We start from the raw sequence: 12,810 nt of genomic DNA, 5'->3' as shown, positions 1-12,810 counted from the left end.
ATGTGCATAAAGACTGCCCTATTGGCAGCTCCAGGGGCTCAAGGGTTGGTGAGAGGCACCGCCCGAACAGGGACTTGAACCCTGGACCCTCAGATTAAAAGTCTGATGCTCTACCGACTGAGCTATCCGGGCTCTGAAAGCTCCCCCTCCATAGTGGTCCAAGCTGCTTAAATCTTGACATCCATGGTGGAAAAAGACCATCGAGCCAAGGGCACCGGGTGCCTGAAAGCGAAAGTATTTGGCTTGCCCAGGCTGGCTAATCATCCTCTTCCGTTTCATTTTCTGGAACAGGTTGACTATAAAAGGGAGAATCTAACCTGCAACCATGCAGATAGGGTCCAGTCCGGTATAGGTGGAGAACGCCTAAAGTTTCTGCCTTAGTTTTACCTACAGGTCAATGCTCTTTCACCGGAAACAAGGGCCTTGTTTCACCTTGCAAAAAGACACCGCCCAACACGCTTCCAGTATTCTTAATCAGTGACTGGGTTACAAATAAAGACAGTTCACCTTTAGCCTCATGTTGCCAGGTCCAGCAGAAGAAGCCCAGGCCAAAAAACGAGGTCAAGGCCACTCTTGAATACAGGCAAGTGAAGAACGAGCAGCGCGTGCCAATCCCAGATTGTTCTACCCAGGCTGCGTGATGACAGAAAAGCTCTCTATAGTGTCACCAGGCACGTGACACACTTCCTCAACTCTAACGCATCTCAGTCTGCACGTAAGAAGCCGTCACTTATCTACTGTTTAAAACACATTGCTCAGTCTCCTCAGAGACTCTCAAAAATTGCCAGTGCTGACTGTATTTCAAGTCATCATGGCAGGGTATTGGGAAAAGTTTTCAATTAGCAATAATCACGCCTCAGGTGACCCTCATTGGCTATGATACTGCCACTGCGCAAAGCTAACCAAATCAGTGCCTGCCAACATCTGCCCTTCATTGAAGGAGAAATTGACATTGAGGTGAGACACATAAGTGTCATCCAGTGGGCCGCTGAGCATTCTGGGACTTGGCATGCTAATGAGACAGGGATGATGCATAAGTGGGCATTGTTTTCCCACTGAATAGTGTTAGCATTTGAAAGAACTAAGGAGAATCTAAAGGGACAGGGCCCCTCGGTTGTCAGATAGGTTTCTCCCACAGCAGCCCTGAAGGGCCACTGGGAGCATATGTGTCTGAACAGCTATGCTGCTGAAAAAAGACCAAGGTGGAAGGATTTGGGCCCTTTGTTGAAAGTTTGCTAGATAACATGCCTGAACTGGAGCCCGGGTAAGCTGCCATAGACAAGGGTATTTGGGAAATATTTGGTCAAGCAATCACCTTCAGCCACCTTTATTTCTGGCAGATTACAGGAGCCTAGAAAGGGGGAAGTTAGGACATTTCATCTCTCTGAGCATTCCTCACAGATGTGCATAAAGACTGCCCTATTGGCAGCTCCAGGGGCTCATGGGCTGGTGAGAGGCACCGCCCGAACAGGGACTTGAACCCTGGACCCTCAGATTAAAAGTCTGATGCTCTACCGACTGAGCTATCCGGGCTCTGAAAGCTCCTCCTCCATAGTGGTCCAAGCTGCTTAAATCTTGACATCCATGGTGGAAAAAGACCATCGAGCCAAGGGCACCGGGTGCCTGAAAGCGAAAGTATTTGGCTTGCCCAGGCTGGCTAATCATCCTCTTCCGTTTCATTTTCTGGAACAGGTTGACTATAAAAGGGAGAATCTAACCTGCAACCATGCAGATAGGGTCCAGTCCGGTATAGGTGGAGAACGCCTAAAGTTTCTGCCTTAGTTTTACCTACAGGTCAATGCTCTTTCACCGGAAACAAGGGCCTTGTTTCACCTTGCAAAAAGACACCGCCCAACACGCTTCCAGTATTCTTAATCAGTGACTGGGTTACAAATAAAGACAGTTCACCTTTAGCCTCATGTTGCCAGGTCCAGCAGAAGAAACCCAGGCCAAAAAACGAGGTCGAGACCACTCTTGAATACAGGCAAGTGAAGAACGAGCAGCACGTGCCAATCCCAGATTGTTCTACCCAGGCTGCGTGATGACAGAAAAGCTCTCTATAGTGTCACCAGGCACGTGACACACTTCCTCAACTCTAACGCATCTCAGTCTGCACGTAAGAAGCCGTCACTTATCTACTGTTTAAAACACATTGCTCAGTCTCCTCAGAGACTCTCAAAAATTGCCAGTGCTGACTGTATTTCAAGTCATCATGGCGGGGTATTGGGAAAAGTTTTCAATTAGCAATAATCACGCCTCAGGTGAACCTCATTGGCTATGATACTGCCACTGCGCAAAGCTAACCAAATCGGTGCCTGCCAACATCTGCCCTTCATTGAAGGAGAAATTGACATTGAGGTGAGACACATAAGTGTCATCCAGTGGGCCGCTGAGCATTCTGGGACTTGGCATGCTAATGAGACAGGGATGATGCATAAGTGGGCATTGTTTACCCACTGAATAGTGTTAGCATTTGAAAGAACTAAGGAGAATCTAAAGGGACAGGGCCCCTCGGTTGTCAGATAGGTTTCTCCCACAGCAGCCCTGAAGGGCCACTGGGAGCATATGTGTCTGAACAGCTATGCTGCTGAAAAAAGACCAAGGTGGAAGGATTTGGGCCCTTTGTTGAAAGTTTGCTAGATAACATGCCTGAACTGGAGCCCAGGTAAGCTGCCATAGACAAGGGTATTTGGGAAATATTTGGTCAAGCAATCACCTTCAGCCACCTTTATTTCTGGCAGATTACAGGAGCCTAGAAAGGGGGAAGTTAGGACATTTCATCTCTCTGAGCATTCCGCACAGATGTGCATAAAGACTGCCCTATTGGCAGCTCCAGGGGCTCTAGGGTTGGTGAGAGGCACCGCCCGAACAGGGACTTGAACCCTGGACCCTCAGATTAAAAGTCTGATGCTCTACCGACTGAGCTATCCGGGCTCTGAAAGCTCCTCCTCCATAGTGGTCCAAGCTGCTTAAATCTTGACATCCATGGTGGAAAAAGACCATCGAGCCAAGGGCACCGGGTGCCTGAAAGCGAAAGTATTTGGCTTGCCCAGGCTGGCTAATCATCCTCTTCCGTTTCATTTTCTGGAACAGGTTGACTATAAAAGGGAGAATCTAACCTGCAACCATGCAGATAGGGTCCAGTCCGGTATAGGTGGAGAACGCCTAAAGTTTCTGCCTTAGTTTTACCTACAGGTCAATGCTCTTTCACCGGAAACAAGGGCCTTGTTTCACCTTGCAAAAAGACACCGCCCAACACGCTTCCAGTATTCTTAATCAGTGACTGGGTTACAAATAAAGACAGTTCACCTTTAGCCTCATGTTGCCAGGTCCAGCAGAAGAAACCCAGGCCAAAAAACGAGGTCGAGGCCACTCTTGAATACAGGCAAGTAAAGAACGAGCAGCGCGTGCCAATCCCAGATTGTTCTACCCAGGCTGCGTGATGACAGAAAAGCTCTCTATAGTGTCACCAGGCACGTGACACACTTCCTCAACTCTAACGCATCTCAGTCTGCACGTAAGAAGCCGTCACTTATCTACTGTTTAAAACACATTGCTCAGTCTCCTCAGAGACTCTCAAAAATTGCCAGTGCTGACTGTATTTCAAGTCATCATGGCGGGGTATTGGGAAAAGTTTTCAATTAGCAATAATCACGCCTCAGGTGACCCTCATTGGCTATGATACTGCCACTGCGCAAAGCTAACCAAATCGGTGCCTGCCAACATCTGCCCTTCATTGAAGGAGAAATTGACATTGAGGTGAGACACATAAGTGTCATCCAGTGGGCCGCTGAGCATTCTGGGACTTGGCATGCTAATGAGACAGGGATGATGCATAAGTGGGCATTGTTTACCCACTGAATAGTGTTAGCATTTGAAAGAACTAAGGAGAATCTAAAGGGACAGGGCCCCTCGGTTGTCAGATAGGTTTCTCCCACAGCAGCCCTGAAGGGCCACTGGGAGCATATGTGTCTGAACAGCTATGCTGCTGAAAAAAGACCAAGGTGGAAGGATTTGGGTCATTTGTTGAAAGTTTGCTAGATAACATGCCTGAACTGGAGCCCAGGTAAGCTGCCATAGACAAGGGTATTTGGGAAATATTTGGTCAAGCAATCACCTTCAGCCACCTTTATTTCTGGCAGATTACAGGAGCCTAGAAAGGGGGAAGTTAGGACATTTCATCTCTCTGAGCACTCCTCACAGATGTGCATAAAGACTGCCCTATTGGCAGCTCCAGGGGCTCAAGGGTTGGTGAGAGGCACCGCCCGAACAGGGACTTGAACCCTGGACCCTCAGATTAAAAGTCTGATGCTCTACCGACTGAGCTATCCGGGCTCTGAAAGCTCCTCCTCCATAGTGGTCCAAGCTGCTTAAATCTTGACATCCATGGTGGAAAAAGACCATCGAGCCAAGGGCACCGGGTGCCTGAAAGCGAAAGTATTTGGCTTGCCCAGGCTGGCTAATCATCCTCTTCCGTTTCATTTTCTGGAACAGGTTGACTATAAAAGGGAGAATCTAACCTGCAACCATGCAGATAGGGTCCAGTCCGGTATAGGTGGAGAACGCCTAAAGTTTCTGCCTTAGTTTTACCTACAGGTCAATGCTCTTTCACCGGAAACAAGGGCCTTGTTTCACCTTGCAAAAAGACACCGCCCAACACGCTTCCAGTATTCTTAATCAGTGACTGGGTTACAAATAAAGACAGTTCACCTTTAGCCTCATGTTGCCAGGTCCAGCAGAAGAAACCCAGGCCAAAAAACGAGGTCGAGACCACTCTTGAATACAGGCAAGTGAAGAACGAGCAGCGCGTGCCAATCCCAGATTGTTCTACCCAGGCTGCGTGATGACAGAAAAGCTCTCTATAGTGTCACCAGGCACGTGACACACTTCCTCAACTCTAACGCATCTCAGTCTGCACGTAAGAAGCCGTCACTTATCTACTGTTTAAAACACATTGCTCAGTCTCCTAAGAGACTCTCAAAAATTGCCAGTGCTGACTGTATTTCAAGTCATCATGGCGGGGTATTGGGAAAAGTTTTCAATTAGCAATAATCACGCCTCAGGTGAACCTCATTGGCTATGATACTGCCACTGCGCAAAGCTAACCAAATCGGTGCCTGCCAACATCTGCCCTTCATTGAAGGAGAAATTGACATTGAGGTGAGACACATAAGTGTCATCCAGTGGGCCGCTGAGCATTCTGGGACTTGGCATGCTAATGAGACAGGGATGATGCATAAGTGGGCATTGTTTACCCACTGAATAGTGTTAGCATTTGAAAGAACTAAGGAGAATCTAAAGGGACAGGGCCCCTCGGTTGTCTGATAGGTTTCTCCCACAGCAGCCCTGAAGGGCCACTGGGAGCATATGTGTCTGAACAGCTATGCTGCTGAAAAAAGACCAAGGTGGAAGGATTTGGGCCCTTTGTTGAAAGTTTGCTAGATAACATGCCTGAACTGGAGCCCAGGTAAGCTGCCATAGACAAGGGTATTTGGGAAATATTTGGTCAAGCAATCACCTTCAGCCACCTTTATTTCTGGCAGATTACAGGAGCCTAGAAAGGGAGAAGTTAGGACATTTCATCTCTCTGAGCATTCCGCACAGATGTGCATAAAGACTGCCCTATTGGCAGCTCCAGGGGCTCAAGGGTTGGTGAGAGGCACCGCCCGAACAGGGACTTGAACCCTGGACCCTCAGATTAAAAGTCTGATGCTCTACCGACTGAGCTATCCGGGCTCTGAAAGCTCCCCCTCCATAGTGGTCCAAGCTGCTTAAATCTTGACATCCATGGTGGAAAAAGACCATCGAGCCAAGGGCACCGGGTGCCTGAAAGCGAAAGTATTTGGCTTGCCCAGGCTGGCTAATCATCCTCTTCCGTTTCATTTTCTGGAACAGGTTGACTATAAAAGGGAGAATCTAACCTGCAACCATGCAGATAGGGTCCAGTCCGGTATAGGTGGAGAACGCCTAAAGTTTCTGCCTTAGTTTTACCTACAGGTCAATGCTCTTTCACCGGAAACAAGGGCCTTGTTTCACCTTGCAAAAAGACACCGCCCAACACGCTTCCAGTATTCTTAATCAGTGACTGGGTTACAAATAAAGACAGTTCACCTTTAGCCTCATGTTGCCAGGTCCAGCAGAAGAAGCCCAGGCCAAAAAACGAGGTCAAGGCCACTCTTGAATACAGGCAAGTGAAGAACGAGCAGCGCGTGCCAATCCCAGATTGTTCTACCCAGGCTGCGTGATGACAGAAAAGCTCTCTATAGTGTCACCAGGCACGTGACACACTTCCTCAACTCTAACGCATCTCAGTCTGCACGTAAGAAGCCGTCACTTATCTACTGTTTAAAACACATTGCTCAGTCTCCTCAGAGACTCTCAAAAATTGCCAGTGCTGACTGTATTTCAAGTCATCATGGCAGGGTATTGGGAAAAGTTTTCAATTAGCAATAATCACGCCTCAGGTGACCCTCATTGGCTATGATACTGCCACTGCGCAAAGCTAACCAAATCAGTGCCTGCCAACATCTGCCCTTCATTGAAGGAGAAATTGACATTGAGGTGAGACACATAAGTGTCATCCAGTGGGCCGCTGAGCATTCTGGGACTTGGCATGCTAATGAGACAGGGATGATGCATAAGTGGGCATTGTTTTCCCACTGAATAGTGTTAGCATTTGAAAGAACTAAGGAGAATCTAAAGGGACAGGGCCCCTCGGTTGTCAGATAGGTTTCTCCCACAGCAGCCCTGAAGGGCCACTGGGAGCATATGTGTCTGAACAGCTATGCTGCTGAAAAAAGACCAAGGTGGAAGGATTTGGGCCCTTTGTTGAAAGTTTGCTAGATAACATGCCTGAACTGGAGCCCGGGTAAGCTGCCATAGACAAGGGTATTTGGGAAATATTTGGTCAAGCAATCACCTTCAGCCACCTTTATTTCTGGCAGATTACAGGAGCCTAGAAAGGGGGAAGTTAGGACATTTCATCTCTCTGAGCATTCCTCACAGATGTGCATAAAGACTGCCCTATTGGCAGCTCCAGGGGCTCATGGGCTGGTGAGAGGCACCGCCCGAACAGGGACTTGAACCCTGGACCCTCAGATTAAAAGTCTGATGCTCTACCGACTGAGCTATCCGGGCTCTGAAAGCTCCTCCTCCATAGTGGTCCAAGCTGCTTAAATCTTGACATCCATGGTGGAAAAAGACCATCGAGCCAAGGGCACCGGGTGCCTGAAAGCGAAAGTATTTGGCTTGCCCAGGCTGGCTAATCATCCTCTTCCGTTTCATTTTCTGGAACAGGTTGACTATAAAAGGGAGAATCTAACCTGCAACCATGCAGATAGGGTCCAGTCCGGTATAGGTGGAGAACGCCTAAAGTTTCTGCCTTAGTTTTACCTACAGGTCAATGCTCTTTCACCGGAAACAAGGGCCTTGTTTCACCTTGCAAAAAGACACCGCCCAACACGCTTCCAGTATTCTTAATCAGTGACTGGGTTACAAATAAAGACAGTTCACCTTTAGCCTCATGTTGCCAGGTCCAGCAGAAGAAACCCAGGCCAAAAAACGAGGTCGAGACCACTCTTGAATACAGGCAAGTGAAGAACGAGCAGCGCGTGCCAATCCCAGATTGTTCTACCCAGGCTGCGTGATGACAGAAAAGCTCTCTATAGTGTCACCAGGCACGTGACACACTTCCTCAACTCTAACGCATCTCAGTCTGCACGTAAGAAGCCGTCACTTATCTACTGTTTAAAACACATTGCTCAGTCTCCTCAGAGACTCTCAAAAATTGCCAGTGCTGACTGTATTTCAAGTCATCATGGCGGGGTATTGGGAAAAGTTTTCAATTAGCAATAATCACGCCTCAGGTGAACCTCATTGGCTATGATACTGCCACTGCGCAAAGCTAACCAAATCGGTGCCTGCCAACATCTGCCCTTCATTGAAGGAGAAATTGACATTGAGGTGAGACACATAAGTGTCATCCAGTGGGCCGCTGAGCATTCTGGGACTTGGCATGCTAATGAGACAGGGATGATGCATAAGTGGGCATTGTTTACCCACTGAATAGTGTTAGCATTTGAAAGAACTAAGGAGAATCTAAAGGGACAGGGCCCCTCGGTTGTCAGATAGGTTTCTCCCACAGCAGCCCTGAAGGGCCACTGGGAGCATATGTGTCTGAACAGCTATGCTGCTGAAAAAAGACCAAGGTGGAAGGATTTGGGCCCTTTGTTGAAAGTTTGCTAGATAACATGCCTGAACTGGAGCCCAGGTAAGCTGCCATAGACAAGGGTATTTGGGAAATATTTGGTCAAGCAATCACCTTCAGCCACCTTTATTTCTGGCAGATTACAGGAGCCTAGAAAGGGGGAAGTTAGGACATTTCATCTCTCTGAGCATTCCGCACAGATGTGCATAAAGACTGCCCTATTGGCAGCTCCAGGGGCTCTAGGGTTGGTGAGAGGCACCGCCCGAACAGGGACTTGAACCCTGGACCCTCAGATTAAAAGTCTGATGCTCTACCGACTGAGCTATCCGGGCTCTGAAAGCTCCTCCTCCATAGTGGTCCAAGCTGCTTAAATCTTGACATCCATGGTGGAAAAAGACCATCGAGCCAAGGGCACCGGGTGCCTGAAAGCGAAAGTATTTGGCTTGCCCAGGCTGGCTAATCATCCTCTTCCGTTTCATTTTCTGGAACAGGTTGACTATAAAAGGGAGAATCTAACCTGCAACCATGCAGATAGGGTCCAGTCCGGTATAGGTGGAGAACGCCTAAAGTTTCTGCCTTAGTTTTACCTACAGGTCAATGCTCTTTCACCGGAAACAAGGGCCTTGTTTCACCTTGCAAAAAGACACCGCCCAACACGCTTCCAGTATTCTTAATCAGTGACTGGGTTACAAATAAAGACAGTTCACCTTTAGCCTCATGTTGCCAGGTCCAGCAGAAGAAACCCAGGCCAAAAAACGAGGTCGAGGCCACTCTTGAATACAGGCAAGTAAAGAACGAGCAGCGCGTGCCAATCCCAGATTGTTCTACCCAGGCTGCGTGATGACAGAAAAGCTCTCTATAGTGTCACCAGGCACGTGACACACTTCCTCAACTCTAACGCATCTCAGTCTGCACGTAAGAAGCCGTCACTTATCTACTGTTTAAAACACATTGCTCAGTCTCCTCAGAGACTCTCAAAAATTGCCAGTGCTGACTGTATTTCAAGTCATCATGGCGGGGTATTGGGAAAAGTTTTCAATTAGCAATAATCACGCCTCAGGTGACCCTCATTGGCTATGATACTGCCACTGCGCAAAGCTAACCAAATCGGTGCCTGCCAACATCTGCCCTTCATTGAAGGAGAAATTGACATTGAGGTGAGACACATAAGTGTCATCCAGTGGGCCGCTGAGCATTCTGGGACTTGGCATGCTAATGAGACAGGGATGATGCATAAGTGGGCATTGTTTACCCACTGAATAGTGTTAGCATTTGAAAGAACTAAGGAGAATCTAAAGGGACAGGGCCCCTCGGTTGTCAGATAGGTTTCTCCCACAGCAGCCCTGAAGGGCCACTGGGAGCATATGTGTCTGAACAGCTATGCTGCTGAAAAAAGACCAAGGTGGAAGGATTTGGGTCATTTGTTGAAAGTTTGCTAGATAACATGCCTGAACTGGAGCCCAGGTAAGCTGCCATAGACAAGGGTATTTGGGAAATATTTGGTCAAGCAATCACCTTCAGCCACCTTTATTTCTGGCAGATTACAGGAGCCTAGAAAGGGGGAAGTTAGGACATTTCATCTCTCTGAGCATTCCTCACAGATGTGCATAAAGAATGCCCTATTGGCAGCTCCAGGGGCTCAAGGGTTGGTGAGAGGCACCGCCCGAACAGGGACTTGAACCCTGGACCCTCAGATTAAAAGTCTGATGCTCTACCGACTGAGCTATCCGGGCTCTGAAAGCTCCTCCTCCATAGTGGTCCAAGCTGCTTAAATCTTGACATCCATGGTGGAAAAAGACCATCAAGCCAAGGGCACCGGGTGCCTGAAAGCGAAAGTATTTGGCTTGCCCAGGCTGGCTAATCATCCTCTTCCGTTTCATTTTCTGGAACAGGTTGACTATAAAAGGGAGAATCTAACCTGCAACCATGCAGATAGGGTCCAGTCCGGTATAGGTGGAGAACGCCTAAAGTTTCTGCCTTAGTTTTACCTACAGGTCAATGCTCTTTCACCGGAAACAAGGGCCTTGTTTCACCTTGCAAAAAGACACCGCCCAACACGCTTCCAGTATTCTTAATCAGTGACTGGGTTACAAATAAAGACAGTTCACCTTTAGCCTCATGTTGCCAGGTCCAGCAGAAGAAACCCAGGCCAAAAAACGAGGTCGAGACCACTCTTGAATACAGGCAAGTGAAGAACGAGCAGCGCGTGCCAATCCCAGATTGTTCTACCCAGGCTGCGTGATGACAGAAAAGCTCTCTATAGTGTCACCAGGCACGTGACACACTTCCTCAACTCTAACGCATCTCAGTCTGCACGTAAGAAGCCGTCACTTATCTACTGTTTAAAACACATTGCTCAGTCTCCTCAGAGACTCTCAAAAATTGCCAGTGCTGACTGTATTTCAAGTCATCATGGCGGGGTATTGGGAAAAGTTTTCAATTAGCAATAATCACGCCTCAGGTGAACCTCATTGGCTATGATACTGCCACTGCGCAAAGCTAACCAAATCGGTGCCTGCCAACATCTGCCCTTCATTGAAGGAGAAATTGACATTGAGGTGAGACACATAAGTGTCATCCAGTGGGCCGCTGAGCATTCTGGGACTTGGCATGCTAATGAGACAGGGATGATGCATAAGTGGGCATTGTTTACCCACTGAATAGTGTTAGCATTTGAAAGAACTAAGGAGAATCTAAAGGGACAGGGCCCCTCGGTTGTCAGATAGGTTTCTCCCACAGCAGCCCTGAAGGGCCACTGGGAGCATATGTGTCTGAACAGCTATGCTGCTGAAAAAAGACCAAGGTGGAAGGATTTGGGCCCTTTGTTGAAAGTTTGCTAGATAACATGCCTGAACTGGAGCCCAGGTAAGCTGCCATAGACAAGGGTATTTGGGAAATATTTGGTCAAGCAATCACCTTCAGCCACCTTTATTTCTGGCAGATTACAGGAGCCTAGAAAGGGGGAAGTTAGGACATTTCATCTCTCTGAGCATTCCGCACAGATGTGCATAAAGACTGCCCTATTGGCAGCTCCAGGGGCTCTAGGGTTGGTGAGAGGCACCGCCCGAACAGGGACTTGAACCCTGGACCCTCAGATTAAAAGTCTGATGCTCTACCGACTGAGCTATCCGGGCTCTGAAAGCTCCTCCTCCATAGTGGTCCAAGCTGCTTAAATCTTGACATCCATGGTGGAAAAAGACCATCGAGCCAAGGGCACCGGGTGCCTGAAAGCGAAAGTATTTGGCTTGCCCAGGCTGGCTAATCATCCTCTTCCGTTTCATTTTCTGGAACAGGTTGACTATAAAAGGGAGAATCTAACCTGCAACCATGCAGATAGGGTCCAGTCCGGTATAGGTGGAGAACGCCTAAAGTTTCTGCCTTAGTTTTACCTACAGGTCAATGCTCTTTCACCGGAAACAAGGGCCTTGTTTCACCTTGCAAAAAGACACCGCCCAACACGCTTCCAGTATTCTTAATCAGTGACTGGGTTACAAATAAAGACAGTTCACCTTTAGCCTCATGTTGCCAGGTCCAGCAGAAGAAACCCAGGCCAAAAAACGAGGTCGAGGCCACTCTTGAATACAGGCAAGTGAAGAACGAGCAGCGCGTGCCAATCCCAGATTGTTCTACCCAGGCTGCGTGATGACAGAAAAGCTCTCTATAGTGTCACCAGGCACGTGACACACTTCCTCAACTCTAACGCATCTCAGTCTGCACATAAGAAGCCGTCACTTATCTACTGTTTAAAACACATTGCTCAGTCTCCTCAGAGACTCTCAAAAATTGCCAGTGCTGACTGTATTTCAAGTCATCATGGCGGGGTATTGGGAAAAGTTTTCAATTAGCAATAATCACGCCTCAGGTGACCCTCATTGGCTATGATACTGCCACTGCGCAAAGCTAACCAAATCGGTGCCTGCCAACATCTGCCCTTCATTGAAGGAGAAATTGACATTGAGGTGAGACACATAAGTGTCATCCAGTGGGCCGCTGAGCATTCTGGGACTTGGCATGCTAATGAGACAGGGATGATGCATAAGTGGGCATTGTTTACCCACTGAATAGTGTTAGCATTTGAAAGAACTAAGGAGAATCTAAAGGGACAGGGCCCCTCGGTTGTCAGATAGGTTTCTCCCACAGCAGCCCTGAAGGGCCACTGGGAGCATATGTGTCTGAACAGCTATGCTGCTGAAAAAAGACCAAGGTGGAAGGATTTGGGTCCTTTGTTGAAAGTTTGCTAGATAACATGCCTGAACTGGAGCCCAGGTAAGCTGCCATAGACAAGGGTATTTGGGAAATATTTGGTCAAGCAATCACCTTCAGCCACCTTTATTTCTGGCAGATTACAGGAGCCTAGAAAGGGGGAAGTTAGGACATTTCATCTCTCTGAGCATTCCTCACAGATGTGCATAAAGACTGCCCTATTGGCAGCTCCAGGGGCTCAGGGGTTGGTGAGAGGCACCGCCCGAACAGGGACTTGAACCCTGGACCCTCAGATTAAAAGTCTGATGCTCTACCGACTGAGCTATCCGGGCTCTGAAAGCTCCTCCTCCATAGTGGTCCAAGCTGCTTAAATCTTGACATCCATGGTGGAAAAAGACCAT

General features: G+C 48.2%; 19 non-coding genes across 19 annotated transcripts; all 19 read right to left on the bottom strand.

Moving 5' to 3' along the window:
- Window positions 1–59: 59 nt before the first annotated feature.
- Window positions 60–132, bottom strand: TRNAK-UUU (transfer RNA lysine (anticodon UUU)). Its single transcript has one exon. It is a non-coding gene; the product is annotated as a tRNA-Lys (tRNA).
- Window positions 133–759: 627 nt separating this feature from the next.
- Window positions 760–900, bottom strand: LOC143964793 (U4 spliceosomal RNA). Its single transcript, XR_013271255.1, has one exon. It is a non-coding gene; the product is annotated as a U4 spliceosomal RNA (small nuclear RNA).
- A 560-nt stretch (window positions 901–1,460) lies between these two features.
- TRNAK-UUU (transfer RNA lysine (anticodon UUU)) lies at window positions 1,461–1,533 on the bottom strand. Its single transcript has one exon. It is a non-coding gene; the product is annotated as a tRNA-Lys (tRNA).
- A 627-nt stretch (window positions 1,534–2,160) lies between these two features.
- On the bottom strand, window positions 2,161–2,301 carry LOC143965012 (U4 spliceosomal RNA). The gene has a single exon (XR_013271436.1). It is a non-coding gene; the product is annotated as a U4 spliceosomal RNA (small nuclear RNA).
- Window positions 2,302–2,861: 560 nt separating this feature from the next.
- On the bottom strand, window positions 2,862–2,934 carry TRNAK-UUU (transfer RNA lysine (anticodon UUU)). The gene has a single exon. It is a non-coding gene; the product is annotated as a tRNA-Lys (tRNA).
- Window positions 2,935–3,561: 627 nt separating this feature from the next.
- On the bottom strand, window positions 3,562–3,702 carry LOC143964750 (U4 spliceosomal RNA). Its single transcript, XR_013271220.1, has one exon. It is a non-coding gene; the product is annotated as a U4 spliceosomal RNA (small nuclear RNA).
- Window positions 3,703–4,262: 560 nt separating this feature from the next.
- Window positions 4,263–4,335, bottom strand: TRNAK-UUU (transfer RNA lysine (anticodon UUU)). The gene has a single exon. It is a non-coding gene; the product is annotated as a tRNA-Lys (tRNA).
- Window positions 4,336–4,962: 627 nt separating this feature from the next.
- LOC143964775 (U4 spliceosomal RNA) lies at window positions 4,963–5,103 on the bottom strand. The gene has a single exon (XR_013271241.1). It is a non-coding gene; the product is annotated as a U4 spliceosomal RNA (small nuclear RNA).
- A 560-nt stretch (window positions 5,104–5,663) lies between these two features.
- Window positions 5,664–5,736, bottom strand: TRNAK-UUU (transfer RNA lysine (anticodon UUU)). The gene has a single exon. It is a non-coding gene; the product is annotated as a tRNA-Lys (tRNA).
- A 627-nt stretch (window positions 5,737–6,363) lies between these two features.
- LOC143964792 (U4 spliceosomal RNA) lies at window positions 6,364–6,504 on the bottom strand. The gene has a single exon (XR_013271254.1). It is a non-coding gene; the product is annotated as a U4 spliceosomal RNA (small nuclear RNA).
- A 560-nt stretch (window positions 6,505–7,064) lies between these two features.
- TRNAK-UUU (transfer RNA lysine (anticodon UUU)) lies at window positions 7,065–7,137 on the bottom strand. Its single transcript has one exon. It is a non-coding gene; the product is annotated as a tRNA-Lys (tRNA).
- A 627-nt stretch (window positions 7,138–7,764) lies between these two features.
- LOC143965010 (U4 spliceosomal RNA) lies at window positions 7,765–7,905 on the bottom strand. The gene has a single exon (XR_013271435.1). It is a non-coding gene; the product is annotated as a U4 spliceosomal RNA (small nuclear RNA).
- Window positions 7,906–8,465: 560 nt separating this feature from the next.
- Window positions 8,466–8,538, bottom strand: TRNAK-UUU (transfer RNA lysine (anticodon UUU)). Its single transcript has one exon. It is a non-coding gene; the product is annotated as a tRNA-Lys (tRNA).
- A 627-nt stretch (window positions 8,539–9,165) lies between these two features.
- On the bottom strand, window positions 9,166–9,306 carry LOC143964749 (U4 spliceosomal RNA). The gene has a single exon (XR_013271219.1). It is a non-coding gene; the product is annotated as a U4 spliceosomal RNA (small nuclear RNA).
- A 560-nt stretch (window positions 9,307–9,866) lies between these two features.
- TRNAK-UUU (transfer RNA lysine (anticodon UUU)) lies at window positions 9,867–9,939 on the bottom strand. The gene has a single exon. It is a non-coding gene; the product is annotated as a tRNA-Lys (tRNA).
- Window positions 9,940–10,566: 627 nt separating this feature from the next.
- On the bottom strand, window positions 10,567–10,707 carry LOC143965008 (U4 spliceosomal RNA). The gene has a single exon (XR_013271434.1). It is a non-coding gene; the product is annotated as a U4 spliceosomal RNA (small nuclear RNA).
- A 560-nt stretch (window positions 10,708–11,267) lies between these two features.
- Window positions 11,268–11,340, bottom strand: TRNAK-UUU (transfer RNA lysine (anticodon UUU)). Its single transcript has one exon. It is a non-coding gene; the product is annotated as a tRNA-Lys (tRNA).
- A 627-nt stretch (window positions 11,341–11,967) lies between these two features.
- Window positions 11,968–12,108, bottom strand: LOC143964748 (U4 spliceosomal RNA). Its single transcript, XR_013271218.1, has one exon. It is a non-coding gene; the product is annotated as a U4 spliceosomal RNA (small nuclear RNA).
- A 560-nt stretch (window positions 12,109–12,668) lies between these two features.
- Window positions 12,669–12,741, bottom strand: TRNAK-UUU (transfer RNA lysine (anticodon UUU)). Its single transcript has one exon. It is a non-coding gene; the product is annotated as a tRNA-Lys (tRNA).
- Between the last annotated feature and the right edge of the window lie 69 nt (window positions 12,742–12,810).

Source organism: Lithobates pipiens, unplaced genomic scaffold (genome assembly GCF_037356315.1).
Source record: "Lithobates pipiens isolate NorthernLeopardFrog02 unplaced genomic scaffold, aLitPip1_a1.2 Scaffold_8, whole genome shotgun sequence".
NCBI lineage: Eukaryota > Metazoa > Chordata > Amphibia > Anura > Ranidae > Lithobates > Lithobates pipiens.
This window is presented reverse-complemented; position numbering and strand designations above follow the sequence as displayed.